Genomic DNA, 23330 nt, shown 5'->3' on the forward strand with positions numbered 1-23330 from the left:
ATACATGTTAATTATTTGATTACATATTATTGCCAAAAGTAAAAGAAATGGCAGTTCAAATCATAACTTGTGTGCTTACAGCAATTTGCATTCTCTTTTTTTCCCAATTAAGAGGCAACTTACTGTGGCCAATTCACCTATCCTACACATTTTTTTGGGTTTCTGAGGGTGAGACCCACGCAGACACAGGGAGAATGTGGAAACTCTACACGGACAGTTACCCAGTGGGAAATTTGCATTCTCTGATGTATGTTAGGCTGCTGCAGGATGCTTGAGGAGCCTGGGGAAATTGAAATATAAATGCATGTCCTCATGAACATGTTGAAATCAGTATCAACTCTTCAAGAATTATTTCACTTGCCAGGACCAAAAAAGATTTTCTCTGCTGAAATAAAAAATTAGGGCATTTTAATGTCAGAAGTGGTGTGTTATGGGATGCTGTGACTGACCAATATGGACCGGAATTTGATGGCATGTGACGCCCTTGGTGCTATTTAGCATTGTAGGTAGTGCGGGAAAAAAACAACTGCAGCTTGTTGCTAATGAGGCTGACACAGAGAAAATAATGACCGGGATTCTCCATTCTCCGCCGCTGAAATCGGGAATCGCGATTGGGAGGAGGAGAATGGAGTGCCCCCCAAAAAACAGGTTTGGTGCCCGTTGCTATGCTCTGATCTCTCGCCAGTCGGCAGTGTGCTACCTGCCTGGCGTGCAGGAACATGTATATTAAAGTATAGCATGCATATGCATGCAATAAACAGGCTTGAAGCCAGAGTCTACCCCCCCCCCCCCCCCCCCCACCCCAATGATGCTCGGGAACTCCACTGGGCAGACCTTGTGTGTGGTTGGCCAAGTGCAGCCCTGCTGTTGGGGAGCCCTAGGGGGGCTCAAAGGGGTCAGGGCACTGAAGTGCTCCTCTGCCTCTGCCAGGCTGCAGAGGACGGCTCCCCACATGTTCCAGGGGGTGGTCCCCACACAGTCCACCATGAGACCCCCATTAGAGACCCCTCTTCAGAGACCACCAATTAGAGACACCCCATCAGATACTCCCCCTTCAGACTCCGCCGCCCCATCAGTCACCTTTGCCTAAAAGCTGAAGAACAGTCCAGGCAGTACAGTGAAAAATCACTACATTTTCACTTACCTTTTCCTAACGTCTGCTGCCTCAGACCCATCTTTAAAGCCGCAGCTGTTATAAGTGCCAGAGGCTTCCTCGAAAGCCAAGTACACTTGTAGGGCTTCAAATCCCCTGACAGCATTTGAAATGCAAATCTTCCATTCAATTTCATATAACAAAACATTTCACTCGCTAGTAATTGTCATTTTATTGGTCCAGACACAGCTGCTTGGTGGATTGTTTATTTATCGTTCTCTTCATGCTTGATGCATCTCCATTATCCTGCTTTGATGCTAACCACAATGTGTATAAACACACTGACTATGATTGACAGCTTCTCACCACATCAAAAGCAGCTGTGTGGTTTCACTTTTAAGTTGTGGGGGAGAATCTCGGGATCAGGCTGTCCGCTCAAAATAGAGGCCCAATACCAGGGTTCCAAAGCTCTCCACCATGCATATATTTTGCATGGTTAAGGAGAGAGACTTGCACCTGGGCCACACTCCCAGAACCAGTGGAGACCAGTCCCAATTCTCCACTAGTGGGAACACTTTGGCTCCAGAATGGAGAATCCTAGCCAATGTTTTTAATTGAGAAATCCAGCTCCAAGCAGATCTGAGACAAGGAAGTCTTGCGATAGCACAGGGTATTGGTGAGACTGCACCTGAGGTACTGTGCACAGTTTTGGTTGCCTTACTTAAGGAGGGATGTAGTTACATTGGAGGAAGTTCAGAGACATTTCACTTTCTGGGATGAAATGAAATGAAGAGGTTGTTTTATGAGGAAATGTTGAGCAATTTAGGTTTGTACTTAATAGAGTTAAAAAATGGTAGGTGATCATATTGTAGCATATAAGATTCTGAGGGGGCTTGACGGGATAGATGCTGGGCAGATGTTTCTCTTGTGGGGCAATCTAGAATCTAGTAAGGGAGTCTACCATTTAAGACAGAGGTGAGGAATTTATTCCTTTTCACAGAGAACAGTGGATTTGGTTTTGGGTTTATAGTCACGTGTACCGAGGTACAGTGAAAAGTATTGTTCTGCGTACAGTCTAGGCAGATCATTCCAGACATGAAAAGCACAGGACATAAGGTTGATACACAATGCAAATACATAGACACAGGAATCGGGTGAAGCATATGGAGTGTAGTATTACTCAGTAGAGAAGATGTGTGGAGAGATCAATTTAATCCAAAAGAGGGTCGCTGAGAATTCGGATAACAGTGGGGAAGAAGCTGTTTTTGAATCTGTTCATGCGTGTTCTCAGACTTTCGTATCTCCTGCCCGATGAAAGAAGTTGGAAGAGTGAATAACCTGGGTGGGTGGGGTCTTTGATTATGTTGCCGGCTTTCCCAAAGCAGCGGGAAGTGTAGACAGAGTTAATGGATGGGAGGCGGGTTTGTGTGATGGACTGGGCAGTGTTCATGAATCTCTGTAGTTTCTTACGGTCTTGGGTCAGGCAGTTGCCATACCAGGCTGTGATGCAGCCAGATAGGATGCTTTCTATGATGCATCTATAAAAATGGGTAAGAGTCAATGTGGACATGTTGAATTTCCTTAGTTTCTTGAGGAAGTATAGGTGCAGTTGTGCTTTCCTGCTCATAGCGTTGACGTGGTTGGACCAGGACAGATTGTTGGTGATGTGCAAATATGGGGATTTGAAGCTGTTAACCATCTCCACCTCGGCACCATTGATGCAGACAGGGGTGTCAGTACTTGGCTTCCTGAACCAGCTCCTTAGTTTTGCTGACGTTGAGGCTGCATCATTGAATATATTCAAGGTTGAGTGAAATCTTTGATCGACCAGGGAGTTAAGTGTTATTGGGGCAGGCAGGAAAGTGGAGTTAAGGCTACAATGAAATCAGCCATGGTTTATCACAAGGTGGTTTACAGTGGGCCTATTCCCACTCCTATTCCTTATGATCCTGTGCTGACTGGTACAAGAGACATAATATGTGCAACTTCTTTACAATATGGGCGTTGTTTATCTGATACTTATTGATACCAAATGCATTAATAACAGCTAGTACTGAAGGTTGGATATAGTAGGGGTGACATTTGTCAATTTGTTATTTAAACTGGCAGATGCCTGAAGGAATAAAGCTAAATATTTTTGATTATCATACACTTGATGAAGCAATTAGTACTATGCATTATCCTTTTAAATCTTTGATCACCAAACCCCACTTCAAAACAAAGAAACGTAAGAAAAATAGCAGGAGGAGGCCATTTGGCCCTTCGAGTCTCCTCCGCCATTCATTATGATCATGGCTGATCATCCAACTCAATAGCCTAATCCCGCTTTCCCCCCATATCCTTTGATCCCCTTTGCCCTAAGTGCTATATCTAACTGCTTCTTGAAAACATGCAATGTTTTGGCCTCAAAGACTTCCTGTGGTAACATATTCCACAGGCCGGTCACTCTCTGGGTGAAAAGATTTCTCCTCATCTCTGTCCCAAATGGTCTACCCCGTATCCTCAGACTGTGACTCTTGGTTCTGGACCCACACACCATCGGAAACATCCTTCCTGCATCTACCCTGTCTAATCCTGTTAGAATTTTATAGGCTTCTATGAGAGCCTCATTCTTCTGAACTCCAGCGAATACAATCTGAACTGATTCAATCTTTCCTCATATGTTAGTCCCGCCATCCCAGGAATCAGTCTGGTAAACCTTTGCTGCACTCCCTCTAGAGCAAGAGCATCCTTCCTCAGATAAGGAGACCAAAACTGCATACACTATTATAGGTGTGGCCTCACCAAGGCCCTGTATTATTGCAGCAAGAAATCCCTGCTCCTGTACTCAAATCCTCGTTGACTTATTTGCTCCTGCCAGCAATTGCCTTAACTCTAACCATCGTTTCCTCTCTAAAAGCAATGAATGTATAGTCATCTCTAATGATCCATGTTTATCTCTTCTACAATTCTCTTCTGGAATTTCTCCAAATGGATTTGCACCTCCCCCATAGCACAAAATTGGTCCTAATCAAGTAAAGTTATTTTCAGCTGTTTATGCCTTTGGGAAATGGGCAACAACTCTAGGCTGTATGTTTATTTTCATTTTCATTTCATTTCATTTTTTTCATTTTCATTTTTCATTATGCTCCCAAATGTGCAACTTCCACCCACTGTTGGGAGGCCTTGCAAAACCAAATTGTAGTGTTCCACATAAGGCTTATGAAGTCACTCCTTAAAAATGTACCAAATGTTAACTCCTGGCAATTGGTGATGTTGATTAGATGAAGTCTAGCTTACTTTTCTATAATATGCTACTTTCGCTGTAAAGTGTGCCAGTGTGGATATTGGTTAAGAACAGAATCGGGTTTAGTTCCAATGACCACTTCCTTCAGAATGAACAGATTTTGATCGTCAATGTCCAGTGTCCAAATGAAGAATGGTTACTTGAGTGAGGTAGAGAAGAGACTGCCTGTTTTGATATAATCATATTTAGCAAAAATCAGTTCCTTTAGCAGTGAGAGAAAATTGGCAAAGGACGCCCAAGAAAAAGGCAAGCAACCTGTGGTTACCAACATTCTTCATGGTGGTTTTCGTGGGAGGCATAGCCTCACTGGAGCAGGATTGAGGTATTTATTTACATAGCAATCAAATGCAAGTTTAAGGAAAAAAAAATTTATTTGACATATACTTCGTTGTAGGTTTAGATGTGCCTTCCTTCCCTATAACCTTGTGGTACTCATGATTTCTCATGTTAATAGGCTTGCTAAACCGCAAGAGAAAGTACTAAAATAATAATCCACTTACCACCAGAAGGCCCAATAGCTGTAGTAGGGATATAAACTATTTTGTGCCGGCTGTAAGCTAATGTTGGCCACAGAAGATAATATTCAGGTGAATGACATCATTGTGCCTTCAAAAATTCCTATTTATAAAATAAGAGATGACAGACAGGTGGACAGAAACAGATAGACAGAAATGCTTAAAATTTCAAAATACCCACCACATTCAAGCTACATTAAAAGACAATAGCGCTACTTAGTGGCCAGTATTGATATTGATAGCAGCTATGCATTAAAAGATTATACAGTAATGTTAGTCATTATTCATAAATCCATTAAGTCTTTCTCAATTTATTCTACTTGCCTCCTTTTTTTCGAAAGTACTTGAGATTAACAAAGCAAGATGGGCCAAGACTGCTGTGGAGGAAGACTATTGGACTCTAACTGCTGTCTTTGAAATGGACTGTTACCTGGGAGCTGAAAGACTTCCATTTTTCAAAAGGTTTTAGAGGAAGACCACTGCATTAATACCTAGTTTAAAAGTCTTCAGTTATCACAATAAATTTAGAGAGCTGGGGCTTTTCACACTAGAAAATTGTAAACTTTAGAGATTAGATTTGAGATTAGATTCAGATTGGATTTAGATTTATTGTCACGTGTATTGAGGTACAGTGAAAAATATTGTTCTGCGTGCAGTCCAAGCAGATCATTCCATACATGGAAAAACATAGGACATACGATAGATACATAATGTAAATACATGGACATCGGGTGTGACATACAGAGGGGTATAGTGCTACTCAGTAGAGAGAATGCAGAGAGAGATCAGTTCAGTCCACAAGAGGGCCGTTCAGGAGTCTGATAATAGTGGGAAAGAAGCTGTTTTTGAATCTGTTAGTGTATGTTCTCAGACTTTTGTGTCTTCTGCTCAATGGAAGAGAGAACAATCCAGGTGGAAGGGGTCTTTGATTGTGCCACCTGCTTTCCCAAGGCAGCGGGTGATGTATACAGGGATGGGAGGCTCGTTTGTGTGATGGACTAGGCTGTGTTCACGACTCTCTGTAGTTCCTTATGGTCTTGGGCCAAACAGCTGCCATACCAGGCTGTGATGTAGCCAGATAGGATGCTTTCTATGGTGCATCTGTAAACATTGGTAAGAGTCAATGTGGACATGCCGAATTTCCTTAGTTTCCTGAAGAAATATAGGCGCTGTTGCTTTCTTGGTTGCAGCGTTGATGTGGGCAGACCACGGCAGATTGTTGGTGATGTGCACACCTAGGAATTTGAAGCTATCAACCATCTCCACCTCGGCACCATTGATGCAGATAGGGGATGTACGACACTTTGCTTCTTGAAGTCAATGACCAGCTCCTTAGTTTTGCTGACATTTGCAGGGAGAGAATGTTGTTGTTAAACCATGTCACTAGGTTCTCTATCTCCCTTTTGTACTTTGACTCAATTTTGTTCGACATCCAACCCACTACGGAAGTCGAGGAATCAGTTGCAGAGGAAGGATCCAAGTCCTAGGTTTTGGAGTTTTGATATCAGCTTGGCTGGGATTATATGTTGAAGGTGGAGCTGTAGTTAATGAATAGAAGTTTGACAGAGGCGTCTTTGTTGTTGAGATGCTCCAGGGATGAGTGTAGGGCCAGGGAGATAGCATCTGCTGTGGATCAGTTGTGGCAGTATGCAAATTGCACTGACTCAAGGCATTCTGGGAATAAGGAGTTGATGTGTCTCATGACCAACCTCTCAAAGCACTTCATAATAATAGATGTCAAGGCCATTGGACATAGTCGTTGAGGTATGTTGCCTGGTTCTTCTTTGGCATGATGATGGTCTTCTTGAAGCCGGTGGAAATCTCGGAACGGAGTAGGGAGAGGTTGAAGATATCCGCGAACACACCTGCCAGCTGGTCCACATAGGATCTGAGTGCACGACCAATGACTCCATCAGGCTTCATTTGCTGATAGCGAGTGAATCTCCTGATTAACCCATGGCTTCCGGTTGGGGAAGGCACGTACTACCTTCTTTGGCACGCAATCTTCTACACACTTGCTGATGAATGATGCTGTGATGGTGGTGGCATACTCGTTTATGTTGCCTGCTGAGTTCTTGTATACGGACCAGTCCACTTACTCCAAGCAGTCGCATAGGAGTCGAGTGAGGAGATTAGGTTACTGTCCTCAAATAATGAAAGGACTTAACTTAATCCATGTAGATATGCTATTTGAGGTAGATTAGGGAAAACTATGTAACACAAATGTAAACTTTGAAATTAGTTAAATAATACAAGATACTTCTTTAAAGGGTTGCCACCTTTGAAACTAGTCTGTCACGTACTGAATGCAGATTCACTGCAAACATTCAAAAGGGATCTGCATGAGTTCCTGAGAGTGGGCAACATAATCTCAAATGAAAGGCAACTGGTTATTAAAAGTACTTGTTTAGTCACCTTTGGAATCAGAAAGGAATTTCCCAGAGATTCTTTTTTCAAAATTGGCCTAAGATTTTAAGAGCCTCCCTTCAGAGACTTTGTGGCTGTAGGGTAGTGACAGTCAGGTGGGGTGACAGTATAGGACAGGTCCAGTGGACCAGTTGGTCTTTCCCTGTCCTACACCATCATATGTTTCTATATCTGTGTCTTCAAATGTTCAGTGATGTATTGACTGAACTTTACATATGTTTGACAGCCAATAAGCGAGACATCTAACTCCAGGAAAGATTGTGGGCTGATCTTTGTTAGCATTGTAGATTCAAAAAGGGGACCACTTGGTCTCATTTAAATAATGATTTATTTATCTTTGCATTGATTGTAAAATGTACTGCGAGAGGAATTCATGAGAAGCAGAATATCCAATAAAAGGATGTATGCACTTTACTTGCTGTGAAAATAAACAGCTTACTGCTTGTTTCGGCTGTCAAACGAGCTCTCAGTGACCCAGAAATAGGGTTGTCACGGTAATGCTCACAGAGATAAAGCAGAGCGTTGTTTCTATTTTTGATCTGGAGAGACAACCTCCTCAGAACCCAGCCGATAAATGCAGCTTCTGAAATCAGGGAATCATCTTTGCCAATGCAGAATTTTAACGCCTCAAATAAATTTAACAATATTAGTGTCCATTGAACTTAACTCTTTCCAGTGTTCTGGTTTTGTGTGGCATCACTGCATGTTTCCATCTTAGAATCCTGCAACCTTACATGCGATGCCTGTTCATCACTAGGGAACTCTTTCATAAGGCAATGAATATTCATGAATGATTCAACTTCCACATTACAACTAAACATTTCTTTGAATGAGGTAGAACCATAAAATACTCCAATAAGGCCTGCTTACATGCTCCCTAATTGATCTTGAAATGGTGAGCTGCATTCTTCAACCCCTGCTGCAATCCATGTGGTGAAGGTGCTCTCAGTGTTGTTAGGTAAGAAGTTCCGGTATTATGACTTAGCGGTGATACAGCGCCGGCCCTAGGGATGCTGGCGCCCCGGGCAAGCTGCACTTTGGCGCCCTTGGGGGGGGGGGGGGGGGGCGAGGGGGGCGGACGGAGGGGGGGCGGCGGACGGAGGGGGGGTTGGATGGAGGGGGGGGCGGAAGGGGCCGCCCTGGGGGAGGGCGGCCACCGCGCATGCGCTGGTTGGCACCGGCCCAACTGCGCATGCGCGGGACCCGAGTCTCTGGCGCCCCCTAGCACATGGCGCCCCGGGCGACTGCCCGAGTTGCCGGTACCTTGGGCCGGCCCTGCGGTGATAGAACAGCGTCAAGTGTCAGGATGATGTGTGACTTGGGGGCAATGGTGCTCCCATTCTAACTGGTCATATCCTTCTAGTTGATAAAAGTCACGGATTTCAGAGGTGCTGTCAAAAAAACCTTAACAAATTGCTACAGAACATATTATAGATGGTACACACTGAAGATGCAGTGCACTGGGAGTGAATATTTAAGGTGGTGGATGAGGGCCGATGGTGTAAAGCACCTTGAGTGTTGTTGAAGGTGTACTTGTCCAGGCCAATGTATTCTATCATATTTATGATATGTCTTCTAGATAGTGGAAAAACTTTGGAGAGTCATAAATGCTGAGTCACCCACTGCAGAATATTCAATGTCTGACCTGTTCTTGTAACCCCAGTATTTATATGGCTGGCCCAGTTATGCTTCTGGTCAATGGTAAATCGTGGGATGTTGATGGTGGGAGGATTTGGCAATGGTAATATGGTTGAATGTCAAGGGCAAGTGATTAAACTCTTTTACTGACTATTCCCTGCCACTTGGGTGGCATGAATGTTTCTTGGCACAGCAGCCAAAGTCTGAATATTTTCCAAGCCTTGCTGCATGGGGGCACTGACTGCTTTGTTATTGGAAAGGTTGCAATTGGAACGGAACACTGTGGAATTGTCAATGAACATTATCACTTCTGGCCTGATGAAGAAGGATTATAGATAACCTAACTGAAGATGCTGATACTGCCCTGAGGAGTTCCTGCAGCAGTGGCATGGAGGCTGAGATGATCAGCCTCCCACAACCACCTTTCTTTGGGTTAAGTGCAATTTCAACAATGGTTGGAGCATAGAATATCCCTATATGCCGATGACTCGCTGCTTTATGTGACAGACCCAGTCCCCACTATGGGTGATATAATGGAGCGACTGAAGAGCTTAGGCTCTTTTTCGGGATACAAGTTGAATTTGGGAAAGAGTGAGTATTTTCCGTTGGATCCCACAGCGGCAGAAGCCAACCCAAAGGCCTTTCCCCTTTACCTTGCACCCCATCAAGTTTCAGGTATCTGGATGCCCGAGTGGCCTGGGACTAGGCCCAGTACCATAAATAGAACTATGCTAGTGTGGTGAGCAAGGTCAAGTCTGATCTACAAAGGTGGGATAACCTTCCCATATCCTTGATGGGCAGGGTCTAGCCTATCAAAATGAATATTCTTCCACAGTTTTTGTTTATTTTTCAAAATCTTCCTGTATTCCTCCCTAAATCCCTTTTTGGGAGGGTTATTAAGTTGGCAGCAGATTTTATATGGGTCGGTAAGATTCCGAGAATTCGTACAAGTAGTGATCACTACGTGTAGTGATCCAGGGGCCACTTGGGTGCAGGTTGAGGTGAGATCATGTAGCGAGTCCCTGTTGGGTGCACTGATGATGGATTCGCTCCAGTTTTCGTCGACATAATATTCGATGAGCCCCGTGGTCATATCAACCTTGAGGATATGAGGACAGTTCAGGCAACTTTTTAAGCTCGGGCCTGTGTCGAGGTTAGCCTCTATTTGTATCAACCATCTGTTCAAGCCGGCGAAGCTAGGTAATTTTTAGGGGACTGTGGAAAGAAAGGGCTGCAGAGATTAGGGGACTTGTTTCTGGAAGGCAATTTGCCGGCTTGGAGGAATTGACGGTGAAATACCAAATTCATTTAGATATCTCCAGGTTTGGAATTCTGTCTGGAAGGCCTTCCCGACAATCCCTGTGGTGCCGCTGGTGTTGCTTATGGAAAGGATTCTTTCGCTGGCTGGGTCAGTGGAGGATAGCACATCTGCCATCTATGGGTGGATCCTGTCAGAGGAAGTGGGCCTGGTGGATGGGGTGAAAGCATGGTGCGAGGGTGAGCTGGGGCCCATAGTAGATGACAAGGTGTGGAGTGAGGCCTATCGCAGAGTGAACTCCAACTCCTTGTTTGTGAGATTGGGCTTGATCCAACTCAAAGTAGTGTTTAGGGCACATCTGACCAAGCAAAGATGAGTGTTGTTCTCCTGGAGGTGCATGATAGGTGTGAGAGGTGTTCCATAGGCCCGGTCAATCAAAGGTACATGTTCTGGTCCTTGTGGATAGCACAATTGCTTCACAGCTCCAGGGTCCCAGGTTCGATTCCGTCTTGGGTCACTGTATGTGCGGAGTCTGCGCATCTTCCCCGTGTATGCGTGGGTTTCCTCCGGTTTCCTCCCACAGTCCAAAGATGTGCAGGTTAGGTGGATTGGCCATGATAAATTGCCCTTAGTGTCCAAAATTGCCCTTAGTGTTGGGTGGGGTTACTGGGTTATGGGGATAGGGTGGAGGTGTTGACCTTGGGTGGGGTGCGTTTTCCGGGAGCCGGTGCAGACTCGATGGGCCAAACTGGTGAGCCTTTGGGTCTCCTTCTTTAGTACCATGTCGCCGATTCTAAATGTCAAATTTGAACTCTGTCCTCAAGTTGCAATATTTGGTGGTGTCGGACTCGCCGGGGCTGCAGATAGGGGCGGAGATGGATCTTATAGCTTTTGCCTCGTTGATTGCCCGGAGGCGGGTTCTGCTGGGATGGAGGTCTCCAACCCCACCGAGTGCCTCAGCAAAGTTAGGGGACCTAATGGAGTTTCTGTAGCTGGAGGGAGGGTGGAGGAGGGGGTAAGGGTTATGTGGGTTTCATAGATTATCATAGATTGTACAGTGCAGAAGTAGGCCACCCGGCCCATCGAGTCTGCACCGGCTCCCGGAAAACGCACCCCACCCAAGGTCAACACCTCCACCCTATCCCCATAACCCAGTAACCCCACCCAACACTAAGGGCAATTTTGGACACTAAGGGCAATTTATCATGGCCAATCCACCTAACCTGCACATCTTTGGACTGTGGGAGGAAACCGGAGGAAACCCACGCATACATGGGGAGGATGCGCAGACTCCGCACAGACAGTGACCCAAGACGGAATTGAACCTGGGACCCTGGAGCTGTGAAGCAATTGTGCTATCCACAATGCTACCGTGCTGCCCCAAAGATTAGCCTCTATTTGTATCAACCATCCGTTCAAGCCGGCGAAGCTAGGCGCCTTATTAGGGGAATGTGGAAAGAAAGGGCTGCAGGGATTAGGGGACTTGTTTGTGGTTGTCTTGTGGTTTGGACAAAGGTTTGTATTCTTTTAAGTATTTTTTCTTGAAATGTATTTGTGGATTTGTATTTTCTTTGTAATATTTGGTAAAATTAAAAAACCTCAATAAAAATTATTATTTAAAAAATTATTTGGTTGATGATTGTGAAGTAGACTGGTGAGGTGGCAATTTGGCCAGATTGGATGTGTCCTGCTTTTTGTGGATAAGGCACACCTGAGCAATATTTCACTTTGTCACGTAGATGCCAGTATTGTAGCTGTATTGGAGCAGCTTGGCCAGAAGCACGGTTATTCCTGGAGCACAGGTCTATAGCCGGGATGTTGCTGAGGTCCATAGCTTTTACTGCATCAAGTATGTCTGGCTGTTTCATAATATTTTTTCTCAAATTTTTTTATTGGCATTGTTCATATTTATGAACAGTTGTATATATACATCACATTTTTCTTGCCCGTGCTAATTTACGTTATTGTACTGAGAGATTTATTTTGTCCTTCGTTTAACTGACCCTATGTACACTTTGCTGCCCTTTGGATCAGTCTATAGTTCCTCCCCTTCCCCGTTGTTCCCCCCCCACCTCCCCCCCCCCACCTTCCTCCCCCCCCCCCCCCACCTTCCTTTCCCCCCCCCCCACTTTGGCTTCAGCTGTGCTTTTCTTTTATTTTCCAGGAAAAGGGGGAGGGGTAGCTCCACCTCCTCTTCTCTTGTGGTTTCCCCTCCTTCCTTTAGTCTCGCCCACCCCCATCTCCCCCCTCCCTGGGTTGCGTAGTCCTTTGGTTCCTCAGCTATCTTGTTTTTTTATTCTTGGCTTACCCCTAGTTGCTGGCCTCGAACAGGTTTTGGAACAGGCAAACTACCCCCAAGTATCCAGGAAGCCTTCCTCCGACCCTCGGATGGCGTACTTAATCTTCTCCAGGTGGAGAAATTTCGAAAGTTCAGCGAGCCAATCTGCAGCTGTGGGTGGTGCTGCCGATCGCCAGCCAAGTAGGATTCTCTGGTGTGCAATTAGGGAAGCGAAAGCAATGGCACTATTGGGCATGGCTTCACCCTCACCCACACAACCTTGGACATTGCCTCGGAGAAGGCTGTCCAGAACCCATTAAGTTTGGGGCAAGCCCAAAACATGTGGGTGTGGTTGGCCGGGCCCCTCTGGCACCGTTCACAATTATCCTCCACCTCCAGGAAGAACCTGCTCATTCGGGTTCTGGTCAGGTGTGCTCTGTGCACCACTTTGAGCAGTATTAGGCTGAGCCTTGCACAGGAGGAGGTGGGGTTAGCCCTGCTCAGTGCTTCGCTCCAGAGTCCCCACCCTACCTCTGTCCCCAGTTTGTCCTCCCATTTTTATCTGGTCTCGTACAGTGGAGTCCGGGCTCTGTCCAGTAGCTGTCCGTATATTTTCTCACATCCCCCCCCCCTTCTCGCTGCTTGTGCCTATCAGGTCCTCTAGTAGTGTGGTTTCTGGGGCCCTGGGGTACCCCACTGTCTCTTTGCGGAGGAAGTGTTTTATTCGGAGGTGTCTCATTTCCTGTCCTTTTGCTAGTTTCCACTTCCTCTTCAGTTTGTCCAGTGTCGCCAGTCTGTGTCCAACGTAGAAGTCCCCAGCCATCAGTGTGCCACCGTCCTGCCTCCATCTTTTGAAGGTGGTATATAGCATGGTGGGGGGGGGGGGGGGGGGGAATCTGTGATTGCCGCATGTGGGGGACATTTTGGTCATCCCGAAGTGTTGTCTCAGCTGGGTCCACGTTCTCAGCGTGGCCACTGCCGCTGGGCTCATTGTGTATCTTGTTGAGGAGGTTGGGAGTGCTGCTGTAGCCAGGGCCCGGAGGGTCATTCCTACAGGATGCCTCCTCCATTTGTACCCAATCTGTGCCGGGTTCCTGTACCCATTGTTATGGGCCAGGGTTTAGAAAACTCCAAAGTATATCATGGAGTTCACGTGACCTACAACTGTTTATTAATTTTGGTTACAAGGAGCACAAGGGCCTAGTTTTTAGGTGTTATTGAACAGAGGCCTAAAGCACTTTTAAACAAAGCAAAACTTATTCTACAAATTCAGTTAACATTTTATAAACACACACAGTAAGCATTTTTTATCAACTACAAACAGAAATTCCCCACACAGCTACAGTTCTCTCTATATATAACCCTTAATAACTTCCATTTCTGCTGTTTCAACTTGATAACAACATCCAAGAAAACCAGGAAAACCCTTTTAACAAAACAGTAGGTTTGAATTCTTTACAGATTTTAACATAAAGAGAGAGAGAGAAAAGAAGTCTTCTTTTTATGAATCCAGCTTCCAACAGTGCAAGCCAAAAATAAACTTTTTGCAACAGCCAGCTTCCAGTTCAAAATGAAAGTAAAATCCAGAGCCACAACCCAGCTCCGCCCACTCAATTACATCACTGAAGTAATTTGATAAACAATACATTTCTTAAAGGTACACTCCCATGACACCACCCCCAAGAAAAAAAAGAAACCATCAACTTCAAAGATGGTTTCATTTTTTACCTTTTCACTTTCCTTTAAGGAAAATTGAAAGTAAATATACTATTTTTTAAAAACAAAACAAAGCCGCAAACATTTATAATAACATAGTCCATTTTAGTTCTTCTTCTTCCTGCAACTGGGATCCCTCTTGATTGACAGTTTGGGTTCACTGGGAATGTTTCACTTTTGCCCAGGTTATGTTTGTAGCCCGAGAAGGTTCCAAACTCTTTCGGTTTTTGCAGTATTGCCTTCAGTCCCTCACAAACTTCACAAACCCTCCTCTTGCTGTGCAATTTAGAGGATCAGGTCATCTGCAAAGAGTGAGACTCGGTGCTCTGTCTCCTCTCCAGATTCCCTTCCAGTTTTTCGTATCCCACAGGGCTATTGCCAGGGGTTCGATCGAGGCCTGTGTCTGTTGTGCTTCTCTACCTCACCCTTCGCTTTGATTCTCTTTTGTTCTCCTCCCAACTCCTCCCCACCCCCTAGACCCTGTCCCTCTGTCCCCCCCCTCCCCCCAACTCCTCCCCACCCCCTAGACCCTGTCCCTCTGTCCCCCCCCTCCCCCCCCCCACCGCCGTGTTCTTCCCCCCCATTCAATACATCTGGCTTACTATTGTTGCAAATACTTCATCCTTGTTTTGAAGTCATATGCTGATCTATGTCATTATTGAGGATGGATTTGTTAATGGAGCCTTCTCCTGTTTACTTCTACACAACTATTCATAACTACGGTGTGACAGGACAGCAGAGCTTTGATCTGATCCATGATTAGTTAGATAGCTCAGGTCTGTCCCTATACTGTTTCTGCTGTTTAGCATGCATGCAATCCTGTGTTTTAGATTCACCAGGTTAGCACCTTATTTTAAATTACATTTTATGCTGCTCCAAGTATGCATGGTTTCTTTTGGGAGACACTTGTGGTCAATTGCACAGCAAGAGGAGGGTTTGTGAAACAGTCAGCCCTTTACCAGTGTCTTTATGAATGCAGAAATAGTAATCCCACACCCAAAGGAAGAGACTTAGCAACTGGTGGCAGCATACCAATCTAAACTCCTCACCCACTTGGAAGGTTCAAATTCGGAGATTATAGGGTGGCACTCAATACATCAGTTAGGAAAGGTTCATGTAGGTGGTCAACCTGCATCTCTAGCCAAGTTTCCTCATCTTTTTTCCATCTCTGTCAATGTGTCACACAATCTGCCAGGAGTAAACATATGCCAGCATAGCATGAAATATTTCACTTACTGAAATGTGTTTTAAGGAGTGCCTGGCCAGTGGCAATAAACACTACTTCCCATCATGTTTTCTGCCTGCAGTATGTGATTATGTGAGGCTTCCACCTCAGAGCACTTTCATAGCATAGAATTTGCAGTGCAGAATGAGGCCATTCGGCCCATTGAGTCTGCACAGGCCCATGGAAAGACCATCCTATCTAAGCCCACATCTCCACCCTATCCCCGTAATCCAGGAACCCCACCTAACCTTTTGGGACACTAAGGGCAATTTAGCATGACCAATCCACCTAACCTGAACATCTTTGGACTGTGAGAGGAAACCGGAGCACCAGGAGGAAACCCACGCAGACACGGGGATAACATGCAGACTCCGCACAGATAGTGACCCAAGCCGGGAATCGAACCTGGGACCCTGGAGCTGTGCAGGAACTGAGCTAACCACTATGCTGCGAACAGTGAACTGTCGATGCAACAAAGATAGATTTGATGCAACCACAAGAATTTGCATCAATCCCCAGGCAAATTTTATACTTCACAGTTCCAATATTCTGTTGTTTATTCATTCAGGGTAAGTCAGGAGTTTAGTCCGACAGCAGCTTTCGCCTTCGAGTTTCACAAAGCCTCTTTTCCTTGGGTCACAACTGTGCTAAGGTGTAGATGACCAGAGTTCCTGTTCAATTGACCGACCAATAACATGCTGGGTCACATTTTGGCCACTTCTGGGGAAATACCAAGCTCAGCATCTCTGAGCTATTCAGACAGCTTTCCAGTTTTTACACCTTTTGGCCAGCTTACCAAGTACCTCATAGAGCTCCTGTCTTCTTTTCTGACAAACAGAAAAACTGACCTCTTTCGAAGACTGATTTTCTTATTTTCCTCACAAGTGTTCTCTCTGTTCCTCTTTCTGTCTTTTTAAATTAATTTACGGGATGTGGGCATTGGTGGTTAGGCCAGCATTTATTGCCCATCCCTAATTGCCCTTCAGAAGGTGGTGGTGAGTTACCTTCTTGAACCGCTGCAGCCCTTAAGGTGTAGGTACGCCCGCAGTGCTGTTAGGGAGGATGTTGCCCCAGCGAGAGTGACAAAACAGTGATATATTTCCAAGTTAGGGTGGTGAGTGACTTGGAAGGGAACCTCCAGGCGGTGGGGTTCCCAGGTAACTGCTGCTCTTGTCCTTCTAGATGGTAGTGGTCGTGGGTTTGCAAGGTGATGCCTCAGGAACCCTGGTGAGTTCCTGCAGTAAATCTTCTGAATGGTACACACTGTTGCTACTGTGCGTTCGTGGTGGAGTGAGTGAATACTTATGGAAGGGGTGCGCTAACCAAGCGGGCTGCTTTGTCCTGGATGATATTGAGCTTCCTCAGTGTTGTTGGAGCTGCACTCATCCAAGCAAGTGTGGAGTATTCCATCTAACTCCTGACTTGTGCCTTGTAGGTGGTGGGCAGGCTTTGGGGAGTCAGGAGGTGAGTCACTCTCCACAGGATTCCTAGTCTCTGACCTGCTATTGTATCCACAGTATTTATATGGTTAGTCCAGTTCAGTTTGTGGTCAATGGTAACCCCCAGGATGTTGAGAGTGGAGGATTTAGTGATGGTAATACTATTGAATGTCAAACTAGGATGGTTTGACTCTGTCTTAGTTGATATAACTAAAAGCTTTCAATTTTGACTTAATGAGTCTGGAAGTAAAATTACTTGAGATTCAGTTCACAGACGCAACACAATCTCAAAAGGAAAGAAATAAAGCTGGATTCCTCTGAGCTTTTTCACAAAATTAACAACCAGCTATGATGATCAGATTTTGGTGCTTATTTGGAGCATCTGTCCATAGAGAGTGATTGAACAATGACATAAAAGGGATTTGCTAGATTAATAGCTAATCATCTCAACCTTTGAGTGTACACTACTTGGAGCGGCACGGTGGTACAGTGGTTAGCACTGCTGCATATGGCGCAAAGGGCCCGGTTTCGATCCCGGACCCAGGTCACGGTCTGTGTGGCGTTTGCACATTCTCCCTGTGTCTGCTTAGGTTTCACGCCCACAACCCAAAGATGTTCAGGGTAGGTGGATTGGCCACGCTAAATTGCCCTAAATTGGAAAAAAATAATTGGGCACTCCAAATTTGTTTAAAAAACTGTATACTACTCATAAAATCAGGTAGTTTACAAGGTTATGCAGGAGGTGGAGGATGCGTCAGTAGAGGAGCTGAAAACTAAGTGGGAGGAGGAACTGGGGGAACAGATCGAAGACGGGACATGGGCTGATGCCCTGGAGAGGGTTAATTCTTCCTCCTCGTGTGTGCGGCTTAGCCTCATCCAATTCAAGGTGCTGCACTGGGCCCACATGACTGGGACAAGGATGAGTAGGTTTTTTGGGGGTGAAGACAGGTGTGTCAGGTGCTCGGGGAGTTCAGCGAACCATGCCCATATGTTCTGGGCATGGCCGACACTGGAGGAGTTCTGGAAGGGGGTGGCGAGGACCGATTTTTGGGGTTGGGGTGGAGCCGGGAGTGCAGGAGGCGAAAGAAGCCGGTGTGCTGGCCTTTGCGTCCCTAGTAGCCCGGCGAAGGATCTTGCTACAATGGAAGGATGTGAGGCCCCCAAGCGCGGAGACCTGGATCAATGACATGGCGGGTTTTATTAAGCTAGAGAAGGTCAAATTCGCCCTGAGAGGATCGACACAAGGGTTCTTTAGGCGGTGGCAACCTTTCCTCGACTTTCTGGCTCAACGATAGAGTACTGGGACAATAGCAGCAGCAACCCGGGGGGGGGGGGGGGGGGGGGGGGAAGGGGGAGGGGGGGGGAAGGGGGAGGGAAAAGGGGGGGTGGGGGGGGGGCAATGACTATGTTTGTTTATTTAATTTAAATTTATTTTTAAGTTCTCTTGTTGTTCATTGGGGCTGAGGGGGTGGGAGGGAGGGGATACATGCGTTGTTACGGTTTGGGGGATGTTACAGTTTTCATAGGTTATTTTGTTGCATTTCATTGTTTGTTGTTATATTTTATATTTTCTGTAAAAAATTCCAATAAAAATTATTTTAAAAAATAAAATAAAATCAGGTAGTTCAGGAAAAGTAAATCTGAAATATAGTACTACATAAATGGTCAATTGGTCAAGGTTACAAGTTCAAACACACAATCAAAAACACTTAAACAAATAAAGAAGATAATCAAAAAGTGTAATTTATATTGAGAGGAATATAATAGAAAGGGGAGAAGATGTTCTTCAGCTGTACAATGCCTGATTTGACCACACCCAAAGTCCTGTGAGCTGTCGGGGCACCAAACCTTAGGAAGGACACATTTGTCTTTTTTAGAAGCACAGCATAGATTTAATGACACCAAGCTGTGAAGAGATATTGAACAAACTAGACGTGTATTCTCTGGAATTTGGAAGAACAAGGGGTGATTTGAACACGTTTTTCAGGATATTCGGGGAAACAAATGAGTTTGATTGGGAAGAGCTATTCAAATAGCTGGGGACTGGGTGTTATCGTCTAAAAATTAGAATGAGGGTTAGGAAAATAAAGGTAGTTTTAAGGGATTTATATTTGGGCTGGTAAACATTAGAAATAGGGTATAGTTTTAAGTGATTTAATGTTTCTGGGCCTGGAAGGGTAAATCCTAACAAAGATGCTTGTATGTGCAGGAGTTGTTATCAAATCCAACTGTGATTCTATTGTGCTTAGAGAGGGCTGTGGCATGAAGAATAAACAACTAGGAGTGGTTGCTTAGCAACTGGGTCCTTGTAAGGTAGAGAAGCTTTTAAGTTTTTGTTCAGCTAATTTGTTTGCAGTTGGAGGTTGTGAGAGAGAAGGCAGTTCTCTCAGTTCTGCTGGAAACAGTTGATTTAATAGGCTAGAGAGGGAACATCTCACTCAGCTTTGTTGGAAGACAAGCCTGACCATGGAGTAATGGTTAAGAAGCCAACAGAGATTTGAAGAGCATCTAGTTAAGGAAACTAGAGAAAAGAGAAGTTTCCAAGAATGCACTAGAAGAGAAGACAGACAGAGCTGAGAAGAAGGCTGAGATGCCAAAAATATATCTAAAGTGATTTTCAGGCGTGTGAGATTTTACTACAGCCTAAGGAATGTGAGTTCAAATAGCTACTAAACTTAGTGGCTGGATCTCACAATTTGTGTCAAAGTAAAGGAAACATAAAAGGGATGGTGTAAAATCCTGGACTAGATTCACTGTTAAAAGTGGAGCCGAAGCTTTGTTTAAAAGTGTTATTTGGAAAACCGGGTCTGGAATTTGGAGCGCAAACCGTTAAGGGAAAGCATACATATGAGAGAAGATTTTTAAAAGAGTTCTTTGGAGTGGAGTTTGGAAACTCTCACAAGACAATCATCTGGGGGGATTCTGAGAAAACATGCCAAAACATTCACTTATGGTTCAGAGTGGAGAGTGTATTTCCCCAGTCAGCTTGTGTGCTTAAAAGTGACTTTGTGTTAATGAGACCACTGTAGAATAAGATGTACTTTGTAATCTGCATTAATCCTAAAACCTGTGTGTAATTGTTAAACAGGACTACAAACATATTTCTGTGAAATTAGGTTAGGCATTCTTAATCTGTTAGTAACTATGTGTCGACAGTGCAAATTTTCCCTCAAGCAGGCACAAATGGACAAACCTAGAATAGAAACATGATGTCACATGGCCCGTGTGGAGGGGGTGATGCTTTTCTGAGGTTAAGTTTCCAGCATGTTACTGGAGCAAGTTAGAAGGTGCATTACTTCAAACCTGATTGTGCTACACATAGCCAGTGAGTGCATGTGCTGACAATAAATTGGAAGAGCTGCATTCCCTAGCACTTACATCCCAGCTCGGTTGGCTGGACAGCTAGAAAATCTGGTGATTCTCAGATTAAATCACCACCAGTCAGCTCTCCCCCTCAAAGGGGAAAGCAGCCAATGGTCATCTGGGACTATGGCAACCTTACACTTGCACTTTACATCCCTTGATGAATGTCAACAAAATTTAAACATGCTGGCTAAGCTTTTCATTTTGTAGTCTTCAGAACAGATTTGCAAGATTACCAAATCTCTTGTGAATCTGTCCTGATGAGTGCAATATGAAAAGCTTCAGCAGCAGTTCTCTTTTCTCAGTAGTAGGAAGTGCCTATTTGAAAATGAAACAGTTATGTGGTGTGATGCTGAACCATACAGTCGTTTTGGGATCAGATGAGAAAACTGGTTTTCCTATTTGTAGTAATTCTGTGACCTCACAAACATATAAAAGATCTGTTTAATATCATCCCCAGACAGGAATGGTTCTTCTCGACATGAAAACGGTGTGGGATTGTGAGTGCAAGGCAAGAGGATAATCTTTCTGCAAAAATGCAAGGAGAAATTATGATATTTTATAATAACAACTACTTAGTCGTTTTGAAGATGCAGAGATTGACTTCATGAGCTTTAATGTGGTCAAGATATAACTTGCATTGGTTATTTTTAGCTGAAGAATATTTAAACGCATTGTTCCAAGTACGTTGTGAGAGTCCTGGCTGACACCAGGAATCAATAATACACATGCTCTCATAAATTCGAAGCATTAATGAGTTAGTCCTGTGGCCATTATTTCCATCTGAAACTTGGAAGGAGCAGCGAGTCTGTCAGTCGACACTAGATGGCATACACTAAGCAGGAACGAAATCGGATATCTAAAAGAAACAATGTAAAATGTGTTAAAATCATCAGTCGTGGCAAACGGATCGAAACCAACACCTAACGTCATTAAAGTTACGAGAACTGTTAAAAGCAAAGGGCGTCAACGCTACCTGTCAAATGGAAGTATCTGCAGTCAAATATATTTACAATTCACTCAACACTCCCGATTTCCAAGTGTTTCCGGAGTGTACAAATTCGAACGGCTGCTGCGGATAATTTACCTAGAAGTTGTGTACAGAATTATCAGAAAAGAATAATCTCGCCACTTGTGCTTCCTTATGCTTATGGTTTTGTATTGCCGGAGCGTTACATATAATAATGTTTTTCTCGGGGGGGGGGGGGGGGGTGGAGGGGTATGCTTAACGAAACTGTCAGCTGTTTATGGAGCAATAGACTTGCGTTAAGTTGCACAGCTGTAAATGAAGTCTTACAGATATTTTGATCTGTCTCGTCAACATGATACAGGCGAGCTGCGAAATGGAATGGTGCCCGGTAAAGTAATACTGAAATGAGACACTGGGGGGCGCAAACGTGGAGAGAGACACGCACCCCAGTAAGAGGACATGTAGTGAAACTCTCAGCCTCCGAGGAAAGAGGCTGGCTGGAATTGGTTCAGATTTTCATTTCAACCCGTAGTAGATAGAAATAAAAACAATTTTCCTTCGTTCAGTCTACTTTAAAATCAGCGCAGAGTGCCTATTTGTGTGGTTTTGGATGCTTGGTGGTTGAAAGTTAGGGGTTGAACACACATGAATGTAGAGGTGTGCGTGCTGATGTTTGAACGGAGTTGATTTTTACACAAGCGTTGCGGGAATCGCGGAAAGCAGTTAAAATATTTTCATGAAAGGTCTCGAATTCCTCCTAACGAAGAAACGAAGACGTGTCAATCGAAATCCTTTTCTACCGCTGAACACGTATCCCGGAGACTTCAAACACCGTACAATAAGAGTTTAAGGATTGCAGACGTATTTCCTGCCAAGATTGATCTGAATTATAGTGAAAATAATTGATAAAATCACCAATGATCTCTTAGTGTTATTGAAAGTGTGAAATATAGAATGTTAAGTGTAATGTCTATGAGCGTTAATGTTATATTGAAACATAAGAGTTTTAGAAAGTATCAGTAGCGCTGGAAACGGGTTGTCCTCTTTAATCAAACAAGTCTTTCGCCATTAATTTCCACACATGAGACAGCACTGGTTTCCTCAACTTCGCTTTATGACTTTACATCAATGTTACTTTGACGGTTCTTTAAACTGAATTACAGTATTCAAATGAAAAGTGAAGACACAAATATTGACCCGTGTGGTATTTTCCAGATAGTTATTTGTCCTGTGCTATTTACAGTTTCAGACATAAACAGTAGCCAATTATATTCCACATTTTGTAACTGATCATTTTCTGTTCCTGTAGAAAGCAGGCACTCCCTACAAAAACATGTAAATTCTAAAAATGGGGAATATCATTTAGATCATTTCGTCAGAGGCGCCCATGTCTGAAAATGACATGTCACCAAAAGATTTTACTTTTCCAAACATGAGAATTTATAAGCACGCTAGAAAAGGCAAAACCTCTCTGCATCTAGAATCACAATTCACACATTTATTTTATTTTTTTCTCAAGTCGACCACTAATTACTTATCAAATTCTAGATGTGCTAATTGAAAGTGAGATGGCCTACAGTTTTCTTTGATGAGAGCAGGAATGAATTTTCCATTTCAAAAACTAACACAGATCCCATCTAGTCAATTTTAAAATCTGTCGTCGGATACAGCAATAAGTATCATTTTTTCAATATACATTGAGACTTAAATTTGTTTTGTGTATAAACCGTTGTGTGTATAATTCACACTTCACAGTAAAATTAACAGAATAAGATTAACAACCGACAAATTGGAAAGGCCACTGGCATCGATGAGGAGCTAAATTCTTCAGCCAGACAAAACTTGGAACTACAGAACAAAACCCCGCCCCTTACAATTGAGCAAAACGGGGGTTGCTTCAAAATTAAGGTACATAAACCACAAGACGACCGCATACTGTTTTCCGTCTCTAATTTTCTCTGGCTGGTGTTCTGCTTTCTGATGGCAAGACAACATAACATGGCACATGCAGCGATCAAACCTCAATCACAGCCGCCCTCAGGCACCCCTTCAACTCCCTCAAACCTCCGCGCCATGTGTTATTAAGTTTTGCCTGGATCGGCATGCTGTTCCGCATGATGAT

The 23330-nt window shown here is 44.2% G+C and overlaps 1 protein-coding gene and 1 long non-coding RNA gene across 2 annotated transcripts in view; both read right to left on the minus strand.

The window, feature by feature from the left end:
- Positions 1-5001, minus strand: part of LOC119970425 (zinc finger protein 474-like) — a 48640-nt gene extending 43639 nt beyond the window's left edge. Inside the window, exon 1 of the mRNA XM_038805024.1 lies at positions 4880-5001. The gene's annotated coding sequence lies outside the window, so the exon portion shown is untranslated. The remainder of the gene's footprint in view (positions 1-4879) is intronic.
- A 15819-nt stretch (positions 5002-20820) lies between these two features.
- Positions 20821-23201, minus strand: LOC119970427. Its single transcript, XR_005461614.1, has 2 exons — positions 21215-23201; positions 20821-21097 (listed from the first exon to the last, which is right to left on the minus strand). It is a non-coding gene; the product is annotated as an uncharacterized LOC119970427 (long non-coding RNA).
- Between the last annotated feature and the right edge of the window lie 129 nt (positions 23202-23330).

This window comes from Scyliorhinus canicula, chromosome 8 (genome assembly GCF_902713615.1).
Source record: "Scyliorhinus canicula chromosome 8, sScyCan1.1, whole genome shotgun sequence".
NCBI classification, from domain to species: Eukaryota; Metazoa; Chordata; class Chondrichthyes; order Carcharhiniformes; family Scyliorhinidae; genus Scyliorhinus; species Scyliorhinus canicula.